The sequence below is a fragment of the Carlito syrichta genome, unplaced genomic scaffold, assembly GCF_000164805.1.
Source record: "Carlito syrichta isolate Samal-C Ts95f unplaced genomic scaffold, Tarsius_syrichta-2.0.1 Scaffold314806, whole genome shotgun sequence".
NCBI lineage: Eukaryota > Metazoa > Chordata > Mammalia > Primates > Tarsiidae > Carlito > Carlito syrichta.
Window position 1 is genome coordinate 542,494 of NW_007258902.1, and position 10,068 is coordinate 552,561.

Sequence of the window (10,068 nt, forward strand, 5' to 3'; positions counted from 1 at the left end):
TAAAGGAATAGGCATATGATCTATAATATCTAAAACACCAGAGAATAATTAAATACAGAAAGCATGATCTACCCAAAAGACAGCATGAGAAAAAAGAAAACATTCTAAAGAAAGAAAGAAGTGTGCCAGAAACTGACTGGTTTTAACCAAACCTTTTCTACTTTCCTCTAAACACATGGTTAGCTATTTTTACAAGCAATATTTTCTAATATAGAATTTACCACATGCTATGAGACAAGACCATATGAGCAAAAACTGACAGAAATAGAAAACAATAGAAACAGTCATGGGGTTAGATACCATATACAGATCATAAACCTTGCTTACTATGTTACTATTTTCTGGGAGACATAAACAATATGATATCTAGAAAGAAATTAACTAAAGATGTGAAAAATATTTGTGGCCCAAATTAAATCATGTTGTTGAAAAATGTGAAAGTATATTTGAAAATATATGAGGAAAGCAGTTATACAAATCAGTGCAGAATATTTGAATTAGTTAGTGCATAGAATTCCAAAAATAGAAAAAGAAATGGGATCAGGTCATGAATTCATATTACATATAAAGATGTAGTAGTCATTTAAATACCTCAATATGAAAATCAAAATTTAAAATTGGAAGGGAAGAAATAAAAATTCAAGGTAAGAATGGTTTTTAATTAGGATATGAAAAGCACAGATTACAAAGGAAAGTACTGCTATTTCTGATTATATGAAAATCAAACTACAGACCATTTGATTTGGAAATTTTCTACAGATAAATAAAAAAATCCTACATGAAAAAATAATCAACATATATGAATAAGCAATATGCATTAGAAAGAAACCAGAATGTCAAATATGCTCACAATAAAGTTTCAACCTCACTAGTCAAGAAAATACAAAATAAAACCACAACAAAATAGCATTCTAAACTCAAGAGATTAGAAAAAAATTACATGTTGGTGGCAATGTGGAGAAATGTGAACACTCATACAGTGTTGGCAGAAGTGTCAATCACTTTGGAAAGCAATTTGACAATATCCAGAAACTTGCAATCCTTTAATATAAAAAGATGCGCTTTTAAAACATATATATAAACGTACTTTTAAAACACAAATATTACCCAATTACCATTGACATGTGAAACATTAATTTGACACTGTTACAGCAGAATATTAAAAACAATCTAAATCTGTACAGAAAGAGAAGAGATAAATAAATCGTGATACACTCATGCAGTGGTATTATGCTTTATAAGAAATGAGATACACTTAGAACTGAAGGGATTAGGACAGAGGAATCTCAGGTATTAATGTTGATTCACCTAAGGAGGGTCATGAATGATATGCACAGTGTCACTTACATTACATTTTTGAATGTCAGTACATATTCTTTAGACATGACAGAAATAATATTAATACATGCATGTGAATAGTAGTTCTTCTAAGACTGAAAAGGGGGGAATGTGATCTCAGCAAAATACTCAGGGGCGCTAAATTCCAATTTTATGTCAAAAAATAAGGACACTGCAGAAAATTGGTTAAAAAATATTAGCATGTAAGAAAGCTGATATATAAGCACAAGAGAGTTCCATGAAATTATTATTTCCTTTATGTCTTCATTATTTGACAATTTCTAATGGAATAAAATTTAATACATTTAATATCATTATTAGCGAGTTAGACAGTAGGAAGATTGAATTTTTCTCTCTTCTACAAGCAGCAGTTGCCTTTTTTCCCCCAGATTTTCTCTGCAACATCTGTTATTGTAACAAATAGAACTAAAAAGCAGACCTTGCAGAGAACATGAGGGACAACAGAGAAGAATACATAATCAAGACCTGAAGAAACAAATCTTGGCCAAATATAGGAACTGGCTTCCTGGAAAAGAAACCAACCTGTTGAGGTGATCACAAAGTGACATAGAAAATTAAAATAGATGAAACACACAAAGGAAACTTTAAAACTGTGAAAATTGTGAGAGCAATTTTTGGTAACAATATAAAATTATAGAAAGGATAATAGAAAGAAAATGATATGCACAAAATAAACCAAGGCGATGTGTTTATTATCTCACAGTCTTCCTGGGTCAGCAAACGAGATGTTGCTTAATGAGGATCCCTGGCTCTGTGTCTTTTACAAGGTGAGACAGCCATCTCATACCAAGGCTCAAATAGGCACAAATCCACTTGTAAACTCACATGATTATTGGTAGGGGTCAGTTCCTGATGGTTGTTGGACAGAATACCTCAACTACACATGGGCTGTTGGCTGGAGACCATTCTCATGGTCCTATGAACAGGGCAGCTCTCAACATGAGTTGATTCCCATCAGCATGAGCAAGCCAGAGAGCCAATGACGGCAAATGAGGGAGGCCAGGGTTTTTGGAAACCCAATGTCAAAGTCATAGTCCATTACTTTTTCCATAATCTATTCCCCAGAGGCAAGTTAACAGCTTCAGCCTACAGATGAGGGAAAAAATTATAGTATATCTATATTATACTATAACTACCAAGAGGAAGAAATCATTGTAAGTCATTTTAGTGTCTACTTACTACAGGTACCATCATATTTATTTCAGATTATTTTTTTTTAAGAAATAAAATATCACTAAGTGGAGATAATCTATTTTTCCTCTCCCAGTACCGTTTTCCTGCTCTAAATCTCCCTTGGTCCATAGAGGTAAGCACTATAGTCACTTTGCTGTCTCAAGTTCATGTTTTAAAATTGTACCCGTGTATGTATCCATGAATAGTGTATGTTATTGTTAACTGCTTTACATAAATGATATCCAACTATATGCAATATTCTGTAACTTATCTTGCTACTCATCATTATATTTGAAGTATATTCATTTTGTTTCTTAAAGATATAATCTATTCACTTCAGTTTTATTTTCCAATGAATAAAAAAACTACAATTTATGTATTCATTCCTCTTCTGATGGACATCTGAGTTGGTTCCAGTTTTTGCTATTAAATATATATTGCAGCGAGCATACTTTTAATCTTTTGCACATGTCTGGGAGAGTTTCTCCAGGTGATACATCCAGAAGTGGAATTGATTCCCCAAATTGCTCTGAAAACTGGGTTTTTACATTTCTCATAAAAACCTTTGCTCCATCTGGAGTCCTTCTTGGCGTAACTCTGAGCAGGAGTGGGATGACTTTCTATTCAGGCTCTGTTAGTTTTCTCATTTTTCACAAGAGCATGTCAACCTCAGCTTTACTCTCTATTAAGAGTAAAGGGAATTACCTGACAAAAACCATATGTCAGACTCTTGTCAGAGAGAACGAACTCAAAGTCACAGCTAGCCAAGATTTATCAAATGCTCAGATGAGAAAACAATAGTTATGGAAGATTACTTGAAAAATACTCAGACTCTATATTCTTCCTGATACTCTAAGATATGGATTAAGCTAGATCAGCAGAGGATTTAAATTATGGATTAAACTAGATCAGTAGAGGATTTAAATTATATTAAGTTGGTTCGCAGCCTAGAGCCTTGCTACTCAAAGTATTATCCACAGAGCAGAACATGAGCATCACCTGGCAGCTTTTAAGAAATGAGATTATCTTGCTCTACCCCGATCTCAGAAAGGAGGTCTGCAGTCTAGTAAGTGATTTATTTATAAAGTCTGAGGAGCACCATTTTAGAGAATTCCTTCTCATTTTGTTGTTCCTGTTTGGGTTTCATCTGCTTTTATTGAAACAGAGAAAATTTAGTATTGTGTATGTAGTAAAAATAATGTTCAAGTCACTGGCCATTATAGCAAATAATGAACGCTTAATGAGGACCCTCCAGAAAAGTGTGTCTGCTCTTAGTGTCAGATAGTTGTGCTTTTGCCGAATCACTCCCATTTTAATGTTGGAGACACTGTGAAATATGTGACTGAACAGATTTTCTTTCTTTTTTGGCTGCTAATTACCCCAAATGGGACCGGCTCACAGCAGGTATATAAGCATTTACAGTAGACACTTTGAAGTAATCTCACACCTGGCTCTATCTTATGTCCCAACATGGATTGCTCTCATCATTTTCATGTATTTTAATTCGTGTTTTCTAGGTATGTTTTATTTACCATTGTGACTACCTTAACTTCCACTTGAAACAAGAGAACAAAGGAGAACACTAGTAAGCGAAGATTATACCAAGTATAAGAACAGATCACGTGCTTGTTTCAGCGACACATATACTAAAATTGGGAGGACACAGAAAAGATTAGCATGGCCCCTACACAAGAATGACATGCAAATGTGTAAAGTGTCCCATATTTTTAGTCAAAGTCATCCCTCTTTGGTGATGATATGATTCTATACCCCCCAAATCCAAGATAACCTGTCAAAAACCTGCTTGCACTAATAAAGGACTTTGGCAAAGTCTCAGGGTACAAAACAAATGTGCAAAAGACAGTCACATTCTCACACACCAACAACAAATGGAGAACCAAATAAAAAGCACAATCTCATTCACAATAGCCACAACAACAACAAAATGAAATACCTCAGCATCTTCCTAACCACAAAAGTGAAAGACTTCTGCAATGAAAACTGCAAAACATTGCTCAAGGAAATCAAAGATGACACAAACAAATGGAAAAAGATTTCATGCTCATGGATCGGAAGAATCAACATTGTGAAGATGTCCATCCCACCCAAGGCAATCTACAGATTAATTCAATACCCATTAAATTACCCGCATCATTCTTCTCAGACCTCGAAATGACAATATAGAAATTCATATGGAAACATAAAAGACCACGAATAGCCAAAACAATCGTTAACAAGAGAAACAAAGCAGGAGGTATCATGCGTTCACACTTTAAACTCTATCATAAGGTAACAATAATCAAAACAACCTGGTACTGATACAAGAACAGGCACATCGTTCAATGGAACAGGATAGAGATTCCAGAAGCCAAACTTCAATTTCTCAACCAACTCATCTCTGACAAAGCCTTCACTAACAACCACTGGGGAGAGGAGAACCTATTCAGTAAATGGTCCTGGAAAAACTGGCTGACCACATGCAGAAGATTGAGACAGGACCCCTGCCTATCATCATCCACAAATATCAACTCTAAATGGATCAAAGACTTAAATGTAAAACCTCAAACAGCAAGAATCTTAGAAAATGCAGGCGACACCCTTATAGAAGTTGGAACTGGCATCCAATTTCTGATCAAAGCCCCAAATGCTCATGCCATAAGAGATAAGATAGAAAGGTGGGGCCTCATCAAATTGAAAAGCTTCTGCAAAGCAAATGTAACCACCAAGAGAGTGGGGAGATAGCCCACAGAATGGGAAAAAAAATTTGCCAATTATATATCTGACAAAAGCCTAACATCTAGGATCTACAAGGAACTCAAATGCACAGAAAAGAAAAAAACAAACAGCCCCATTAAAACGTGGGAAAAAGATATGAACAGACACTTCTCAAAAGAAGTCGTACGAGCAGCCAACAGATACATGAAAAAATGCTCAGCCTCACTAATTATCAAAGAAATGCAAATTAAAACCACACTGAGATACCACCTAAATCCAGTCAGGATGACCATGATCACTAACACAAAAAGCAACAGATTCTGGAGAGGATGCAGAGAAAAGAGAACACTTTTACACTGTTGGTGGGAGTGTAAACTAGTACAACTTCTGTGAAAAACAGTGTGGCGATTCCTAAAATATCTACAAATCGACCTTCCATATGATCCAGGAATCCCCATTCTGGTAATATACCTGGAGGAACTCAAATCACTCTATGAAAAAGATAACTTCACATACATGTTTATTTCAGCATTATTCACAATAGCAAAAACATGGAACGAACCGTGCTACCCACTGAAAGTGGACTGGATTAAAAAATGTGGTACATGCCCATGATAGAATATGATACAGTCATAAAGAAAGATAGAATTATGAACTTCAAAACAACTTGGATGAACTTATAGAGTCTATCATACTCAGTGATCTATCACAGAAACAAAGAAATGAGTACCACATGTTCTCACTCATAAGTGGACCCTGAACAATTATCATAATGCTATAAGAAAGTAGTGGAAACTGCCGGGGGAGGGTTGGGGGGGGACACTTCATCAATAAGGATACACTATTTCAAATCGAACAGGTGAAATGGGGACCAAAGTAAAGCCCCAACTTTACCTGTACAATGACCATTTGAATACCTAACCCTGAATTGTACCCCATATCTTTAAAATAGAAATTTAAAAAAGCCAGCCCATCATAGTTCTGATCACACGATCTATTCTACCTTTATGTCATCCCATAAGACAATAATGGCCAAAGAACACAAATCCCAACACATTTCTGCCTGATTGAGTCTGACATTAGATTTAATGTAATGACATTTTTACACTAACACTAAGTATAAGTATTTTGAAAAATAAAATGAAACATTTCAGGGTGATAACGCAATGCTTACAATATAATTTAAATGCCAATACCATGAATGACATTCCAGCATGGCAACTATTGGTATACAAAGGATAGATTTGCCTGTGTCTAATGACCTAATCTGATATTTCTAAAATTTCTCCAAGTAGTTTTGTTCTTGCAAAATGTATCTTTGAATGTTTATTTCCTTATCCCTTCATCAATCATAATTGAAGTGTAGCCCAAAGTGTACTGGTGGCAAAATCAGTAGATATGTGAATACAAATTGGCTAGGTTACTTATTAGCAGTGTGACTTTACTAAAAATATGTGTCTGTCCTGAGTTTTAATTTCTATCAAAAGTAGTAAAAATACAGACCTCACAGATTCGTTGAGAAAACTCAAAGAGATAAACTATATAAAGAGTCTGGCCCAGAGCTGAGTAGTAATCAGATGCTAGTTGGTCTTTCTGACTGTCAATTAGCCATATATTGATTTGTTGGTATATCAAAAAATGACATGATAGAGAACACTTAGGAAATGCTCAAACCATAATGCTAATAACTGTGGAGTGGTCTTTAATTTAACTGATATCTTAGTGTTGGGCATTTGGATTATTTATTTCCCACTCATAAGTAATGCTAAATATATGTATATATCTTTGTGTGCTCTGTTTATTATTTTCTTATGCAGAACACTTTTAGAAATAAAACCACTGGATTAAAGATTATGACTATTTTCATGTTATTGATATTCATTGTCAAATTTCCCTTCAAAAATGCATATTTTTACTTTCAATCTATGAGTGTATTTAGTCTTAATCCTAAATCAGTATTGCTATTCATCATAATTAAATAATAAGTAAACACATAAAAAGTCATTAAAGATGCTTAGAACAGAAGACTAACTTATGACCAAGATGGCTTAGTTTGATAAACTTTAGACATGTTTCTTTTTGACTGCAGTCTTCTAACCTTCCTTCTCTTCAAGCATTTACTTTAGGAACTTGCAACTGTAAATTCATTCTCTTCCTCCTTGAGATATAAATAATTTCCCAGGCTCCCGTCCTTTTTACAACCCTGAAATATCTGTTTTATGACCGGGGAGCTATATTCGTTTGAAATGTAATCATCAGTAAACATAAGGTTCTTATCTCCCAGTGTCTGAGAGAGAGTGGGAGCCTAACTTCAATAAGCAGCAGTTAAAAAACACAGATAGCCTAACCTCGTTGGCCAGTGTTTTCCCTAACATCCTTCCGTTTCCACTAGCTCACACTAGTCCTTAAAATCGCTTCTGTCTTCTTCTACTTCTTCTTTTTTCAACAGTTGAGTTAATCTTTTTTCCCCATTGCCATAGTTTTGGCCTCTATTGCAACAGTCTTAAAGTCTTCCTTGCCTGCTTAACTCCATCGGACGCAAGTCTTCTTGGTCACTTACCATCTTCTTTGAAGGCATCTGAGGAATGATAAAGATTGATGGGGGAATAATAATGCTGGGCTGCTCCTCGCCAGCTAGGTGAAGAAACACCCAGCGTTCCCAAGGAGGGGCTGCTGTATCGCGGTCTGGTTTTCGAACCGAAGAGGGATGAAGACGAACTCTTCTTAATTCTGAGCAAAGCAGCATATGCAGTGGGCGGACTAGGCAGAGCTTCAGCACATTCTGTGTAAAAAAAAGAAAATAATAGCAAAAATTAATTTTGAGGAGACTGGCTTATTTTTCTAATATAAAAATCGTTTCTTCTGAGGACGTTGTTAAAAACCTTCCTTGGAGCTGCATCCAAATTCAAACTGCACGGAAAGTGGGGAAGAAAAGTTACTTGTACATTTTTAAGTATATTCTCGAAATTCTACTTGTTGCTATTGAGTTACTGCAAGAAAGAAAAAGAAAGAAAAATATATGATAGAGGAAGGAAAAAAAGAAAAGGAAGGGAAGGGAAAAGAAAGGAAGAAAGGAAGAAAGGAAGAAAAATGAGAACGGAATGAAGAAAGCAACCAAGTAAGAAAAGAGAGAAAGAGGAAAGCCGAAAGCTCAAGACTTATATTATCTTTGTGAGGAAGCTTTGTAAATTAGCTTTAAAAAGTTGCCTTAATATGACAACGTTCACTCACATACATCAGATAAGTTCCTTTCTAATGAGGGGAAAATCAACATTCTCACTTACATCCTATAACTATAGATTGAATCTTCATCACCTAAAATGTATTATGTAGTAGAAAATGTATCCGACATAGCATATGTATATTTTGACTCGGCACTTAGTTTTTATACCTTATATTCTAGAAAAGCAGTTAAATTAACTATGGAATATTTAAAAAGGTGGATAAAATTTATTTTTAGATTTTGTTATATATGTATATATGATTTTGTTTGTTTTATGTGTGTGTGTGTGTGTGTGTGTGTGTGTAGCTTAATACTATTAAATGTGGATACAATTATGAAATTCCCACCTTTATTGATTACCAAGAAATGTCTTGTTCATATTTTACTTTAATTCCCGAGGTGTTTGGTTAGAAAAGATCAACATACTGCCTGAAACAGATTGTGCTAATTCTCCTTTTATGTCCACAGGGAAGAAGAAGTTTACTATATAGATTAAATTTTAAAAAAATACAAGCTAATTATGATGAATTCCTAAGAGCAATAAAGAATTAAAATTATTACATGTATAATTTCAATTAAACTAGACCATTTGCTAAACTTAGAAATATTTTAAAAATCAGGCATTTTTGCTCATGGTGTCTGACATTTAAACCTAATCATTGTTAACTTAATTTTAGAGAAAAATAATTTATATTTGTCAGTCAGCTTTCTTATAATTAAAATTGCTTAGAATCATTATATTGCCTTATAGAGATAGCTTGGAATTCAAGAAGCATATCTGTGATTTGAAAATAAAACTTTAGGTGTAAAGCATCAAATTACGTTTAATCTTTTCTGTTCTGTGAAACTGTAAATACTATTTCTCTGAAACTCAAAAAAGTTTATTTGTAGGTGTTTTCCACAATTAAAATGAGCATGATCTGCGTAGCCCAAGTCCATCAGGAGCTGTTAAGAGATTTAGTTTTGCTGTTCAACCACAAGTCTGGCAAAGGAAGATCAATTTTAACTGAAAATAGCTAACCTCACATGGGCAGAGTATATGTGAACAGATTATGGGTGGACATAAAATCTCCTTTAAAACCTAAAATTAAATGCAAGTTTTGGAACCTCAAGATGTACGGTAATGAAAAGTGAATGAATTTTCCTTTAAGGTAGCTTGTAGTTGTAGTTTCTGAGTCTATTCATTTCTCAGTACAATCTGTTGCTTTGTGTTTCAGCTGCCTGCTCTGCTCATTTATAAAAAGAAAAAGAAAAAAACTATCCCAGGCTAGTGTTAAAAATTACAATGAAATGTGAGAATGTGGAATGTGGATTATAGTTTTTAAAGCCAGACTAGGATAACCGGTGGAGAACTTGAAAGGCCATAATGAGGTTTTAAAAAGTCAGGAACATCCTCATGGTTATAAATCTTAGATGCATTTTAACAAAATGCACACTGTCCAAGTGGTACAGAAATTGGTTTGTGCCACTCCACATAAATAGAGATGGGTCAAAAGTAAATTTAGTGTGTTCCACACCAGGGCTTCATTTATTATGTAATCCATTTCATCTGTTGCAGTAGAGATTTTCTATTCCTCGATTAATGCAAACCCAAAGCT

At 34.5% G+C, this 10,068-nt stretch overlaps 1 protein-coding gene across 1 annotated transcript in view; it reads right to left on the reverse strand.

Annotated features, from left to right (window-relative positions):
• The window catches only part of LOC103274562 (contactin-5), a 517,374-nt gene extending 509,348 nt beyond the window's left edge, over positions 1–8,026 (reverse strand). The window contains exon 1 of the mRNA XM_008072000.1: positions 7,808–8,026. The gene's annotated coding sequence lies outside the window, so the exon portion shown is untranslated. The remainder of the gene's footprint in view (positions 1–7,807) is intronic.
• Positions 8,027–10,068: the final 2,042 nt, after the last annotated feature.